Source organism: Leucoraja erinacea, chromosome 11 (assembly GCF_028641065.1).
Source record: "Leucoraja erinacea ecotype New England chromosome 11, Leri_hhj_1, whole genome shotgun sequence".
NCBI classification, from domain to species: Eukaryota; Metazoa; Chordata; class Chondrichthyes; order Rajiformes; family Rajidae; genus Leucoraja; species Leucoraja erinaceus.
Window position 1 is genome coordinate 15,965,603 of NC_073387.1, and position 16,832 is coordinate 15,982,434.

Sequence of the window (16,832 nt, forward strand, 5' to 3'; positions counted from 1 at the left end):
CGGCATGTATTCTGGTTGAGCCCCAAATGTTGTGATGACAACAGGCATTCTTTTGCCACACTGTCAGTAGAAGCTCCCTGAACTCAAAGACATTTAGTTTATTTATTCTGATGAACAAAGAAAACAGCAAATGATTCACTACAGTTTCAAAGGTGACAAAGACGTTGTTTCTTCAATATTTTGAGTCTGTCAAATGGTTTAAATGAAAGACGTACTTGCAATGGAAGAACAATGTAACTGGCAAGATATTTCTTAACGTTCAGCCATGTTTGCTGGGTAAAAGTAATTAACTGTGGGCAGCACGGCAGCTAAGCGGTGGAGCTGCTGCTTCACAATGCAAGAGACTCGAGTTCAAAGCTGATCTCGGGTGCTGCCTATGTGGCGTTTTTATATTCTCCTTTTGACTGAACGGGTTTCCTCCAAGTGCTTTGGTTCCCTCCCATATCCCAAATATATGCTGATTTGTAGATCAATTAGTCTCTTTTGAGTAAATTGCCCCAAACATATAAGGAGCAGACGGGAAAATGGGATAACAAAGAACATTGATCAATAATCAGTGTGGACTCGATGGACCGAAGGGATTGGTTCAGTGAATTATCTCTAAAATAAAAAAATGACTTCTGAGGTCAGAGAGTCCAGACATGCAGAATTGTGAGGACTGACAATTTGGGAACACAAAAATCCCAATTATTGAAGAATTAATCCTGTGGCCATGTTTGATGTGCTCAGTGACAAAATAAGTCTGTTTTGGAAGCTTTCTTGATCTCATTAACCATAGTGAAATAAAAGGTCATTAAAAATGGCTGATGCTAAGTTTGATGCAGACCTGTTAACCTTACCATATTGTCTTACTTTTGCTTGAAACATCAAATCAAATAAGATCGAGTAGAACAAGTTGTCCTACAACTTTAGGCTGTGCATGCCATACACAAGAAGAAGAAGGCTGCAACATCTCATGGTCAAGTTGGTTTGCAAACCAACTCTCCCGAGCAGTCTCCTGCTGTGGGGCTGTGACTTGTGCTCTGCAGACAGCACAGTTTGTTTACAAAACTATCCTTTTCAATTCAAAACTAATTACTGCATGTAGCCTACATTTGAATTACATTTGAAATCTGTTTTTCATTTGTACTAATGCTTACCTACCACAATAACTTAAAGAATAACTTTGTTGAACAACCTCTATAATGTGTTCGCTGCATTCAACTGGGACTGGAGTTGGGGCTGCAGAAAGGCAGGGAGCAGTAGGGGGAGGAGTGGGGTTCAAGCGTTGAATGGTGGACCTCAGTCACCATGGCAATGGGTTCATGTGAGAAACTGAATCATTTAACTATTGCAAAAGTATGTGGCTTTTATTTCATTTAAAAATATATTGGGTAATATTCCTGAAAGCATAAACATTATCTTTATTAATTTAAGTGTGTCCAACTGAGCTGGTCCAAGGCATGTTTTGGGGTCAGTGACATTCCAATAAGTTTGGGTAGAATTTGGATAAATGCTGTTTTGAAACTCTTTGATATTGGGCGTTGTTTTCTTTGAACTGCTGATTTCATACAAAGCTGAAAAAATTGACCGCACAGTTCAGTCATTATTTGCTCTTTGCTTCTAACATAACAGTGAACAGCCAAACTTTCATGGCTTTTGCAAATGACCCATGTGATATTCCACTTATATCAATGTCACTTCATCGACCACACAGTTACTGTTCTTTCTCAGAAATCTATTTATGGCAAAATCGCACTGAACAAACATCCTTAACTGCTCCTGACATACTGGAGGACGGGACCGTCTCACATGGCAGTTCAGAGCCAACCACATTGCTATGGGCCTGGAATCACGTGGATGTCAATTCAGGTGAGTTTTCCTCACCAGAAGGGCATTGTGATCTGGTTGGGTTTGCCAGCAATCTGGTGTCTTCACAATCACCATCATTGAATCTGGATTCATGAAATAATTATTCATTTTTATATCAATGCCTGAGATTCCAAAGCAATATTAGGATTAATATCTCCAGATCGAGAATCAAGCCCTCTTCATATTGAACCACCAGGACACTACACTGTTGTCTCTATAGACTCTCTATTATTTTCTCACTGAGCTGTGTTTTTCCAAGGTAATACTCTTTGAAAACTGGTGGATAAATTGCTCCCAGTGTCTCAGTAAACAAATGTGCATGTGGAATGGTATAGAAGCTATATAGAATGTATATAGAAGAAACACGTTATTCTTAAATTTTGCCAATATGTTAAAACATTTAGTAAAGCTCGCAGATGTCAGCTATTTTTATGTGATCAGAAGTCAAGGCCCAAAAACATGTTATTGCTTAGTTTATTTTGCTTTAGCTTAAGAACAGCATGGTAACTCAGAGATTGGAGATAAAGGGCAAGGACAGTGAGAGGTTAAAGTTAGTAAAAACATGCATGCTAAGCAGCCAAAGATAAGAACTGAAATTGTAATAAAACGCTGCTTGAAATTATGGATCAGAGAACATTTGGAGAGTGGGCAAGCTGTACTATCTCTGAATGTTCCAGGCCCAGATTTGTGCAAATTAAAGGCTTCTCATCTTCTTGAAGAATTCTCCGTGTCTGTGTCATCTTATCATTAATTTGAGTCTTGTAAACCATGACAATGTCCACAATGTTTGTGTGTCCAATCCAGAAAATACATGCCCTTTCTGCAAGGACAATCCGCACCCAGAAATGCTCGGTCACGTTAGCGGAGTGGCACAAATAGACCCGTAAACTCGTTATAATCCTGTTCAATTCTCACAAATGGTTTTATAAAATGTGAAAGTGCTCAGGAATATGATTGATTTTCACAATGCAAACTGCTTGATCATTGATCATTAAGTTCCAAATTGTATACGGGTTATGAACAAACAAACTTGGCTGGAGATGGCAAGCGAAGCTACAGTATGTGTCCTTACTGCAGCATGTGGGAGTTAGTGATCAGTGCAACTCTCTTCGGGATGTCCATGTCTGCATGAAAGGATTCTCGCTTCACGCGCTTGGGCTCCACATCAGTGATGTAGTCAACTATTTACAATATATATTAATGATTTAGATGATGGAATTAAAAATACCATTATCAAATTTGCAGATGACACAAAGCTGGGTGGCAGTGTGAACTGCGAAGAGGATGCTACAGTTGAGTGAATGGCAGATGCATGGCAGATGCAGTATAATGTAGATAAATGTGAGATTATAATGGTGGCAAGAACAAGGAGGCAGATTATTATCTCAATGGTGTCAGATTAGGAAAAAGAGAAGTGCAATGAGACCTGGGTGCCCTTGTACACCAGTCACTGAAAGTAAACATGCAGGTACAGCAGGCAGTGAAGAAAGCTAATGGCAAGTTGGCCTTCATAATGAGATGATTTGAGTATAGGTCCTTCTGCAGTTTTTTTTGCACAGTCTAAAAATAAAGGGGAGGCCATTTAAAACTGAGATTAGAAACAACTTTTTCACCCAGAGAGTTGTGAATCTGTGAAATTCTTTGCCACTGAAAGCAGTGGAGGCCAATTCGCAGGACATTTTCAAGAGAGAGTTAGATTTAGCTCTTAGGGCTAACAGAGTCAATGGATATGGGGAGAAAGCAGGCACGGACTACTGATTGTGGATGATCAGCCATGATCACAATGAATGGCGGTGCGGGCTCGAAGGGCCAAATGGCCTCCTTCTTCCCTATTTTCTATGTTTCTCTGTTTCTATGTCAGGTGAGATATGGGAACATGAGGTTAATCACAAGAGGGAGAGGAGAAACTTGGATCATTTTAAACTGAACAATTTCACTCTGTGGATTTGACAAAAGTAAAGAAAAGAAGGTTGAGGTTGTTAGGAATCTGGGTAGTAGAGATTTAAGAGAGATGGGAAGAGTTTCAATTGACACTGCTCCCTTTACAAGTGTTGTGATACGTCCAAAATTATAAAGTATTTGTAAGTATTTGAATATCATTAATCAAGCTGTACTTGATTGTACTTGTGTAGCATTTCTTTACTCATTCAGATATTCTCGACAATTTGAGCATCATAGAAACATAAAAAAATAGGTTCAGGAGGAGGCCATTCAGCCCTTCGAACCTGCACAGTCATTCATTGTGATCATGGCTGGTCGTCCCCAATCAATAACCCGTGCCTGCCTTTTCCCCATATCACTTGATTCCACTAGCTCCAAGAGCTCAATCTAACTCTCTCTTAAATCCATCCAGTGATTTGGCCTCCACTGTCCTCTGTGGCAGGGAATTCCACAAGATCACAACTCTCTGGGTGAAAACATTTTTTCTCACCTCAGTCTTAAATGGCCTCCCCTTTATTCTAAGACTGTGGCCCCTCATCCTTCTAAACTCCAGTGAATACAAGCCTAGTATTTTCAATCTTTCCTCAAATGACAGCCCCGCCATCCCACGGATCAATCTCGTGAACCTACGCTGCACTGCCTCAATCAAAACGATATCCTTCCTCAAATTATGAGACCAAAACTGTACACAATACTCCTGATGTGGTCTTACCAGAGGCCTATACAACTGTAGAAGAATCTCTCTACTCTGATACTGAAATCCTTTTGTTATGAAGGCCAACAATCCATTAGCTTTCTTCACTGCCTGCTGTACCTGCACACCAACTTTCAGTGACCAGTGCACAAGGACATCCAGGCCTCGCTGTACCTCCCCCTTACCTAACTGTCAAGGTTAGTGATTTCCCCCCTCAAGACAATGCTTTCCTAAACCTTTCCGTTCCTTCCGGTGAAAGTACTCCCACAGTTATACTAGGGAGGGAGTTGCAGCATCAAGAAGCAGTATCTATAAAGGAAAGGTGATTCATTTCTTGTTATCATGGGGCAAGCAATTCCTGACAGCACAAAACCTCTCCATCAGCGGCAAGGCCCAATTCAGGAGTGTGCAATGCCTTGATGAATGAACCTCCAGCGATACTGAAGAAGCTCAACATCATCCAGGACATAGCATGTCCCCATCTACTACTGTAATCTTCGTTGTTTCCACCACTTGTGTACCGTGTCTTCGGTCTCAATCAACCACCGCAAGGTGTCTCAATGTTCATTGCCAAGTCCACTTCAATAACACCTCTCATATCAGTGATCCCATAAACCAAGAAAGACAATGTCAACAGGCCCATGGGATCACCACATGCTGTGGGTGCCTCTCCGGTCATGACTTGGAAATCCATTGCTGTTCCTTCATTCCTCTCAAGAGCACTGTGGGAGCATCGTTCACCGGCTAAATAAGGATGTTCACATCCTCATGGGCTAAAAATGGAAGCCTGAGCAGTGATTCCCACATGTTAAACAATTGATTTCTAAGCAAACAATCTGGATGGAATCAGAAAGGGCACCTCATCATCAGCTCAGCAGTTAGTCTTGTCCGCATCATGAGAAGAAATCTAATGTCTACTTCCTTGATCAGTGTTCACAACTCATTGCCCCCCATATTGTGTGCATTCTGCAGAGAAATAAAGTTCCTTTTTATTGCTGCTTCACCCTCTGTTTTGATATTTTTCCCAGCTCCTGAATCTTTCTCTTCGTAATTAATTTAATCGCCCCTTGAAACTCACACAGTCGTCACTCTCACATTCTAAACACTGGGATCACCAACTGTCTACTCTAGTGCAAATGTCTCTGTTGGGGCACTTGCTGAGTTTCACAGCAGAAGTGAGAACTGGATGTAACACAGATCCTTCCTCTTTTACACTGACCTTATCTTCAGAAATACTTCTGTATTTCCCCTTTTCATTTAAAAATAATTCCTTATAATTCTATTTGTGTACTTTAAAAAAAATACTTTGAGAACTGACCATATCTGTGTGTGCTGAGGATGTATTTATTATAATGATAGTAACTAACAGAAAGAGTAATTCAAGTATCTTTGTCGGTGATTGGGATAAATTGTGGCAGATAATCTACAGTGTGGTACAAAAGAGAAGGTTTATTCCAAATAGTTTTTACTTAGTATTCAGCATCAGAGTCAATATTTATTATCCATCCCTAACTGCTTTGGAGAAGATGGTGGTGAGATGCCTTCTTGAAGTTCTGCAATACTTTTTATTGAAGATGCTCTCACACAGCTATCAGGACTTAGTCAGAGTCATGGAATCATAGAGTCGTACTGCACAGCTGCAACTCGTCCATGCTGATCAAGTTTCCTCATCAAATTTAATTCCATTTGCCGCTTATCGCTCTAAAATGTTCCTTTCCATGAACCTGTCCAAGTGTCTTTTAATTGAAATTTTAGTATCTGCTTCAACTACCTTCTCTGGCAGCTCATCACATATACCTACTTCCCTTTATAGACAATAGGTGCAGGAGTAGCCCTTCAAGCCAGCACCTCCATTCAATATGATCATGGCTGATCATCTACAATCAGTACCCCGTTCCTGCCTTCTCCCCATATCCTCTGACTCCACTATTTTTAAGAGCCCTATCTAGCTCTCTCTTGAAAGCATCCAGAGAACCTGCCTCCACCACCCTCTGAGGCAGAGAATTCCACAGACTCACCACTGTGAGAAAAAGTGTTTCCTCGTCTCCATTCTAAATGACTTACTCCTTATTCTTAAACTGTGGCCCCTGGTTCTGGACTCCCCCAACATCGGGAACATGTTTCCTACCTCCAGCATGTCCAAACCCTTAACAAACCTATATGTTTCAATGTGATATACTCTCATCCTTCTAAACTCCAGAGTGTACAGGTCCCGCTGCTCCATTCTCTCAGCATATGACAGTCCCGCCATCCCGGGAATTAATCTTGTAAACCTACGCTGCACTCCCTCAATAGCAAGAATGTCCTTCCTGAAATTAGGGGACCAAAACTGCACACAATACTCCAGGTGTGGTCTCACTACGGCTCTGTGCAACTGCAGAAGGACCTATATTCGATTCCTCTTGTTTTAAAGACCAACATTCCATTTGCTTTCTTCACTTCCTGCTATACCTGCATGCTTACTCATAGACTGATGTACAAGGACCCCCAGATCCCGTTGTACTTCCATTTTCCCAACGACGCCATTAAGATAGTAAACTGCTTTCCTGCTTTTGCTACCAAAGTGGATAACCTCACATTTATCCGCATTAAACTTCATCTGCCATGCATCTGCCCACTCCCCCAACCTGTCCAAGGCACCCTGTAGTCTCAAATTTGCTAATGTTACTTTCCCACTTTCCCCACATCTCCTGACTTCTGTAGAGATATAGTCAATCATCCTCTACCTTGAACAATGTCAATGTCTCAGCCTCTGCAGCTCCAAAAACTGTTTTGCCAGTCAGAGCAATATGGGATGACTTTGGTGTAATGACAAAAAATGGTCTTCAATGAGAACTGTGCAATGGTCTTCTGATTTCTGCCAAAGCCATGGTCAAAAGATTCACCTGTTGCAGGTGGACAGGAGAGGAGGAGGTCAAGTAGGTCAATCCCTTGTGTTGGCTCATTCTCTACCTGCTGTAGAAAGAGCCTGGCAGACACATCCTTCAGGGTTTGGCCATCTCAGTTAGTGGTCGAGTGTCCAAGCCACTCCCAATGATGGATCCTGAGATCCACGCTCAGTGTACACTCAGTACTCGTTTTTTAATGTAATTCGAGATTTTGTTCAGCTGACCAATAATTCTGGGCATTTATTAGGACAGTGAAAGCCTCCCATGGTGAAATCTGTCGGCTCGTTCCCATGAAGGGGCAAGTGAGGAAACATTATGTTCTTTCTCCTTTCACCAGGACTAGTCCTCTCTCCGGGAATGGTTCAGTTTATCCTAATGGGTGCAATGGAATTGCCAGCACGTTTAATGAACACAACCCTCTATGGAGGTTTTTTCATCATAAAATGGCAGGACCTTGCTGGACTGCTTGTACTCTCTCGTGGAACATCAGGCCCACCAGAATTCAGCAAAGCACCTGGAGCTCTCCCATTTGAGATCCATTCGAAATGTTCAAAAACGCAAAGGTGCAAATTTGATTCCAGATGAAATGTCCTTGAGCTCAGAACTTTCCCATTTTAAACGTCTTTCTCTTTATTAGTTGTATAATTCTATATCTTAACCCATTTGTATCAACACCAGTGGTGCTGGAACCCTGAGCTGGAGGGGGAGTGTCATTTGGTTTGACAAGAGGCAGCGTCAGTTACTGTGCAGAGTGAGGGAACCTCAGTTTGTCCTGTGCTTGCTCAAAGCCACGTTGCTGCTTCTCCAGAATTCCAAACAAATTCCTCTGCAGAAGGTCGGTAAACTTCAGACATTATTCTTCATTAGTAATAATGGATTAAATGAACGGGATTAAATGAATGAAATGTAGTTTGCAAAACTGATGTACTTCTTCAAATTTTATTTTTAAATGTGTTCTCCTATTGCAATGATGGTGTCTTGACTAAAAAGGGAACACATTTTATTATTTTTGCTACATCCTACTGATCAAAATCTAAAATGGCGGTGTTTCTCTTGACTATTCGCATGCATTTTATTCTTTCCCACATTTCAAATTTCCTGTTTTCTACCTGCTGTAAGAAACTATTTCAATATCTAACCTTGTTTGGTGTTTCTGTTTTCCAAAACAATGTTTTGATCTTTAAAAAAAAGTAATTGTTGGATTAATAATTTTCATCTACAGACGCTGCCTGAGCCGCTAGTTCCTCCAGGAGTTTTTTTTTTTGCTTCTGGGACAAAAAGTGGATGTGTTGAATTTTCAGAAAGTCTTTGATAAAGTTGTGCATAAAAGATCAACAAGGAATATTAAAATATGTGAATTTGGCAATGTTCCACTGGGATGGATTGAAAATTCTTTGGCAGGCTGGGTACCGAGACTTCTTTTGGGCGGCACATGGTGACTAATGAGCCGTCATTGAAACCTTTGTATGAACTTGTTATTTTCAAAGTACATTAATGATTTTGGCAAGGAAGTAAATTTAAAATTTCAAAGTTTGATTACATGAAACTGAGAGTAATTAGGAGAAGCAAAGGATGCAAAGAGATTTCTAGGTGATCTCAATCATTTGAGCTTGTGTCTAAATATACACACAGATGCGGCATAGAGTCATAGAGCTGTACAGCATGGAAATAGGCCCATCGGCCCAATGCATACATGCTGACCAAGTTATCTATCTGAGCCAGTTCCAACAGCCTGCACCTAACCCATGCCCCTCCATTCATTTCCGATCCATAATATTGTGGATAAACATGATGTTTTGTTGAAAAAGCTGAAAGACAGAACTATATGAATTGTGATCGATTCAGAAATATTGATAAAGGTATCTGAAGATATCTGCGTCTTTGTGCACTAGTCACTGAAAGCAGACATGTGATGCAGCACGCAGTATGTGGGCAAGTGATTTTTGTTTGTCTTCTCTTCTGGAGGTTTTGAGCACAGTAACAATATGTCTTGTTGCCATATTACAGGATATTCCTGAGACCACCCCTTTGGTGTACTGCTTTGTTTTCCTTACCCGATAAAGGGTTTTCCTGCCACAGAAGGAATTCAGCCAAAGCTGACCAGACTGATTCTTGGAATGTCAAGGCTAACGTGTGAGGAGAAGAGGAGCCACTGGGCCAGTAGTCACTGGCATTTCGTAGACATAAATGGGACCTCACTAAATCCAACAACATTCAGGCAGAGCTAGACAAACTCCATATGTAAGGATTTTTTTCAGCGACAGGAGGATCTAGAACAAGGGGTTCTAGAACAAGGACTTCAGACCTGAAGGGCTGAGATGTGGAAACATTTCATCATTCTGAATATAGTAAGCCTTTAAAATTCACCCCACGGAAAAAATGGTTGATGACAAGTAACTGAATCCAGGGAAATCTAGGGGATAGATTTTTTATTTTGGCACAAATGGCATCAATGATTATAGGCACAGAATTGTAATATGTGATTGACAGAGAAGATTGTGTTGAATGACAGAACAGGCTTTAAGTGCCAAATAATCCACTCCTGCATGTTTCAATAAGTACGTAAGTAAGTTTATTGGCCAAGTATTGACATACAAGGAATTTGCCTTGGTACTCCACCCACAAGTAACAACATGACATACAGTGACAGTTACAAATGACTCAGAAAACAGTAAACATTAATAATAATTAAACATTAATGATAAAACACCATTGATCAAGCATATGGACCAACAAAATACCAGATCAAAGGCAGGCTAAAGATTTATGGCAGTTGAGTAGAGCAACTACTCGTGGATAAAAACTGTTTTTATATCAGGCTGTGGCAGCATTGCCAGTCCGGAGTAGCCTTCCAGAGGGAAGTGATTCAAAGAGTTTGTGGCCAGGTTGAGAGGGGTCAGAGATGATCTTGCCCGCTAACTTCCTGGCTCTTGCAGTGTACAGTTCAATAATCCACTAGGGGTGCCGCATTGAAGGCAGCCTCTGCCTACAGTCCGTTTGTTTTTCAATCTTTTAAAAAAATGTTATTCAGTTTACAGTTTGTTTTGGGGAATCTTTAAATTTTCTATGCGGGGGAGGAGGGAAGGGTAAGGGGGGAACTGTCCCCCAGTCGCTTCCTGGCAAGGATCCGACAATTTCTCCGAGTCACGTCCTCGTCCCCCCCCCCCCCCCCCCCCCCATCCCCCCTCCTCGTGGCCTACACCTACCTTTCCTGCTGGGGACCGGGAACCGGACCAGAGCTTCAACAGCGGTGGCGCAGCGCTGGATTCACTGCGGAGCAGGCGATGCCTACGTGGAACGCAGTTTGAAGCTCTGGAGCGTTGGGCCGCTGCTCCAACATCGCTGAGTTGTGGTTTGGGAGAGCTTCCAGCGCGGGCGGTGCTGAACAACATCGCAGAGTCCCTGTAGTCCTTTGCAGAGGGCCACCTGTGTTGCATCTCCGCCCAGCACGGCCTGAGGACTTTGGGAGCCGCGAACTCCGGTAGAAGGTGCCCGACTCGGATGTCCAGGCCGCTGAGGAGTTCCTCCAGTCCTGATGTCGGAATGCCAACATCCCGGTGAGCGAGCCTGAATGTCGGGCCGCCCGGAGCGGCGACAGCGGAGGCCCTGACCACGGGTGAACATCAGGAACACTAGAGGAAGATGACTGACTTTGGTCCCTTCCCTCACAGTGGGAAACTTTTGATTCTGCTGGGTGGGGATGTTTTATGTTGAACTCTATTGTGTGTTGTGTTCTTTATTTTTATTGTATGACTGTATGGCGATCACATTTCACTGTGCCAACTGGCACATGTGACAAATAAATGTGTCTTGTATCTTGTATCTCGGAGGGAAGGTTGCAGCTAATAACCTTCTCAGCTGATCGGATGATTCGCTGCAGCCTCCAGGTGTCGTGCTTGGTGACTGAGCCAAACCAGACCATGATGGAGAAGGTGAGAACAGGCTCTACGATGGCCGTGTAGAATTGGACCATCATTGTCTGTGGCAGATTGTGCTTCCTCAGCTGCCGTAGGAAGTACATCCTCTGTTGTGTCTTTTTGACTTTGGAGTCGATGGTAGTCCCCCACTTAAGGTCCTTGGAGGTGATGGTTCCCAGGACCTTAAAAGATTCCATAGATGCGACTGTGGTGTTGTTGATGGTGAGTGGGGTGAGGGGAGGGGAAGCTCTCCTAAAGTCTACAATCAATTCCACTGAACAATTCAAGAGCATTGAGCTCTAGGTTGTTGCGATGGCACCAGGACGTCAGTTGTGAATTTTCCTGTCAGTAGGCAGATTCCTCCCCATCCTGGATCAGTCCAATCAGGGTTGTGTCTGCCGCAAACATGAGAAATTTGACAGAGGTGCCAATGGAGGTCCGAGAGGTGCAATCATTGGTGTAACATAGAAACATAGAAACATAGAAATTAGTTGCAGGTGTAGGCCATTCGGCCCTTCGAGCCTACACCGCCATTCAATATGATCATGGCTGATCATCCAACTCAGTATCCCGTACCTGCCTTCTCTCCATACCCCCTGATCCCCTTAGCCACAAGGGCCACATCTAACTCCCTCTTAAATATAGCCAATGAACTGGCCTCAACTACCCTCTGCGGCAGAGAGTTCCAGAGAGTCACCACTCTCTGTGTGAAAAAAGTTCTTCTCATCTCGGTTTTAAAGTATTTCCCCCTGATCCTTAAGCTGTGACCCCTTGTCCTGGACTTCCCTAACATCGGGAACAATCTTCCTGCATCTAGCCTGTCCAACCCCTTAAGAATTTTGTAAGTTTCTATAAGATCCCCTCTCAATCTCCTAAATTCTAGAGAGTATAAACCAAGTCTATCCAGTCTTTCTTCATAAGACAGTCCTGACATCCCAGGAATCAGTCTGGTGAACCGTCTCTGCACTCCCTCTATGGTAATAATGTCCTTCCTCAGATTTGGAGACCAAAACTGTACGCAATACTCCAGGTGTGGTCTCACCAAGACCCTGTGCAACTGCAGTAGAACTTCCCTGCTCCTATACTCAAATCCTTTTGCAATGAAAGCTAACATACCATTCGCTTTCTTTACTGCCTGCTGCACCTGCATGCCTACCTTCAATGACTGGTGTACCATGACACCCAGGTCTCGCTGCATCTCCCCCTTTCCCAATCGGCCACGATTTAGATAATAGTCTTCTTTCCCGTTTTTGCCACCAAAATGGATAACCTCACATTTATCCACATTATACTGCATCTGCCAAACATTTGCCCACTCACCAAGCCTATCCAGGTCCCCTTAGAGTCTCCTAGCACCCTCCTCACAGCTAACACTGCCCCCCAGCTTAGTGTCATCCGCAAACTTGGAGATATTCCCTTCAATTCCCTCATCCAATATATATTGTAAATAGCTGGGGTCGCAGCACTGAGCCTTGCGGTACCCCACTAGTCACTGCCTGCCATTGTGAAAAGGACCCGTTTACTCCTACTCTTTGCTTCCTGTTTGCAAGCCAGTTCTCTATCCACATCAATACTGAACCCCCAATGCCGTGTACTAATCTCTTATGTGGGACCTTGTCGAAAGCCTTCTGGAAGTCCAGATACACCACATCCACTGGTTCTCCCCTATCCACGCTACTAGTTACATCCTCAAAAAATTCTATAAGATTCGTCAGACATGATTTACCTTTCGTAAATCCATGCTGACTTTGTCCAATGATTTCACCACTTTCCAAATGTGCTGCTATCCCATCTTTAATAACTGACTCTAGCAGTTTTCCCACTACTGATGTTAGACTAACTGGTCTGTAATTCCCCGTTTTCTCTCTCCCTCCCTTCTTAAAAAGTGGGGTTACGTTTGCTACCCGCCAATCCTCAAGAACTACTCCAGAATCTTTATGTCTTCCTTAGTGAAGACCGAACCAAAGTGGTTATTCAATTGGTCCGCCATATTCTTGTTCCCCATGATCAACTCACCTGTTTCTGACTGCAAGTGACCTACATTTGTTTTAACTAATCTCTTTCTTTTCACATATCTATAAAAACTTTTGCAGTCAGTTTTTATGTTCCCTGCCAGTTTTCTTTCATAATCTATTTTTCCTTTCCTAATTAAGCCCTTTGTCCTCCTCTGCTGGTCTCTGAATTTCTCCCAGTCCTCCGGTATGCTGCTTTTCCTGGCTAATTTGTACGCATCATCCTTCGCTTTGATACTATGCCTGATTTCCCTTGTTATCCACGGATGTACTACCTTCCCTGATGTATTCTTTTGCCAAACTGGGATGAACAATTTTTGTAGTTCATCCATGCAGTCTTTAAATGTCTTCCATTGCATATCCACCGTCAACCCTTTTAGAATTAATTGCCAGTCAACCTTGGCCAATTCACGTCTCATACCCTCAAAGTTACCTTTCTTTAAGTTCAGAAACATTGTTTCTGAATTAACAATGTCACACTCCATCCTAATGAAGAACTCAACCATATTATGGTCACTATTGCCCAAGGGGGCATGTACAACAAGACTGCTAACCAACCCTACCATCTGAAGAAGGGTTTCGGCCCGAAACGTTGCCTATTTCCTTCGCTCCATAGATGCTGCTGCACCCGCTGAGTTTCTCCAGCTTTTTTGTGTAACCTTCGATTCTCCAGCATCTGCAGTTCCCTCTTAAACACTGCTAAGCAACCCTTCCTCATTACTCAATACCCAGTCTAAAATAGCCTGCTCTCTCGTTGGTTCCTCTACATGTTGATTTAGATAACTATCCCGCATACATTCCAAGAAATCCTCTTCCTCAGCACCCCTGCCAATTTGATTCACCCAATCTATATGTAGATTGATGTCACCCATTATAACTGTTTTGCCTTTGTCGATCGCATTTCTAATTTCCTGTTTGATACCATCTCCAACTTCACTACTACTGTTAGGTGGCCTGTACACAACACCCACCAGCGTTTTCTGCCCCTTAGTGTTTCGCAGCTCTACCCATACCGATTCCACATCCTCCAAACTAATGTCCTTCCTTTCCATTGCATTAATCTCCTCTCTAATCAGTAACGCTACCCCACCTCCTTTTCCTTTCTCTCTATCCCTCCTGAATATTGAATATCCCTGGATGTTCAGCTCCCAGCCTTGGTCACCCTGGAGCCATGTCTCCATGATCCCAACTATATCATAGTCATTAATAGCTATCTGCACATTCAACTCATCCACCTTATTACGAATGCTCCTTGCATTGAGACACAAAACCTTCAGGCTTGTTTTTACAACACTCTTACCCCTTATACAATTATGTTGAAAAGTGGCCCTTTTTGATTTTTGCCCTGGTTTTGTCTGCCTGCCACGTTTACTTTTCACCTTGCTACCTATTGCTTCTACCCTCATTTTACACCCCTCGGTCTCTACGCTCACACATTTAAGAAACCCTTTCCCATTAACTCCATCCTCCACTATCCCATTCGAAACCTTATCTCGAGGAAACTTATCAAAGGCTTTCTGAAAGTCTAGATACACTACATCCACTGGCACCCCTTCATTCATTTTACTTGTCACATCCTCAAAATATTCCAGAAGATTAGTCAAGCATGATTTCCCTTTCATAAAACCATGTTGACTTGGACTAATCCTTTTACTGCTATCCAAATGCCCCATTGTCACATCTTTAATAATTGACTCTATCATCTTTCCCATTACCGGTCAGGCTAACTGGTCTGTAATTCCCCATTTTATCTCTCCTTTCTTGAAAAGTGGGATAACTTTGGATAGCTATCCTCCAATCCACAGGAACTGATCCTGAATCTATTGAACATTGGAAAATGATCACCAATGTGTCCACTATTGCTGGAGCCACCTTCCTGAGAACCCTAAGATGCAGACCATCAGGCCCAGGGGATTTATCATCTCTCAGTCCCATTAGCCTACCCAAAACTATTTCTCACCTAAATAAAATTTATTTCAGTTCCTCTACCCCCTTAGATCCTCAATCCTCCAGTACATCTGGGAGATTGTTTGTGACTTCCTTAGTGAAGACAGATCCGAAGTACCTGTTCAACTCTTCTGCCATTTCCTTGTTACCCATAATAATTTCACCCATGTCTGCATTCAAGGGGCCCACATTTGACTTTGCTACTCTTTTTCCCCTTAACAAATCTAAAGAAGCTTTTTAATGTCCTTCTTTATACTCCTGGCCAGCTTCCCATCGTACTTCATCTTTTCAGCTCGTATTGCCTGTTTAGTTTCCTTCTGTTGTCCTATGAAAGTTTCCCAATCCTCTGGCTTCCGGCTACTCTTTGCTGTGTTATACATCTTTTCTTTTAGTTTTATTCTAACCCTAACTTCTCTTGTCAGCCACGGTTGCCTCCTACTCCTCTTAGTTGAAAAAAAAAACAGGAAGTAAAACAGCCCAGAGCTCAAAATAGACGCATTATTGTGGTTGAACTGGACAAAACCTCCTAATGCAGCCTTAACCATTGCTCTTAATTTTGCTTCCGGTCCTGAATGTGATATGGGGAAAGGCAAAATCCCTCATTTTTCTTGGGATCAGTCAAATCTATATTATCTTCTGAAGGAGCTTGGAAAACACAATAATGACACCTTGTGCCCTTCTAACCTCACATTTAAGAAAAAAAAATAATAATAAACTTTAGGCAGAATAAAAACCATTTACAAAACTATTTTTTAAGAAAACGGTCCTGACCCAAAACATCACCTAGCCATGTTCTCTATGGATGCTGCCTGACATGCTGAGTTACTCCATTATTTTGTGTTTTTCCTTGGTAAGCCAGAATCTGTAGTTCCTTGTTTTATACAAATCTAAAACAACATAAAAACATCTTCAGACACTTCCAGTGTCCTTACATTCAATAGTATCATACTCAATAGCATTAGCATTTATCTTTACAATTAAACACCCTTACCACTCATGTGGTGATATTCTTTCCCTAGTATGAGGGATGTTCCCACCAGACTAATCCCTCAATGTCCAGCAGGAGAAGGTCCCTAGACTGTGGTCCTTCCCCACAGAGTTTTTATGTTGGTTGCAACAAGCTTCTGTTCATCCCTCAGCACATTTTCCTGCAGTCTGTAGTGGGTCAGGTGGCAACATTCCATGATGGACCTCATTTTGACATATCAATGCTTCATTCCTCAGCACAGTAACAGTGTGTGGGAGATGGGGCAACGTTCCTGTCCTTATAATCCAGCCTTTGACCCACAGTGAGCAGCATCAGAACAGTAGAATTGCCATTGAAGTATTATCTTTAGAAACAAAAAAGACACTTCCTCACTCTTACGTTCAATGGGCTTAGCATTGAAGGCAAGCATAACATAAGCCTTCTTCAGTACCCTAACTACTTGTGTTGCCACCTTCTGTGAGCTATGAACGTGGACTCCAAATGTACTGAAGATATGTGGCTCAAACAGGCTCAGTCTAAAACTTGATGTTATTTCCCACAGGGAATCCACAAGATGAAGCCCAGGTTTATCTGCAGCAGTTTGCCAGGTGGTTT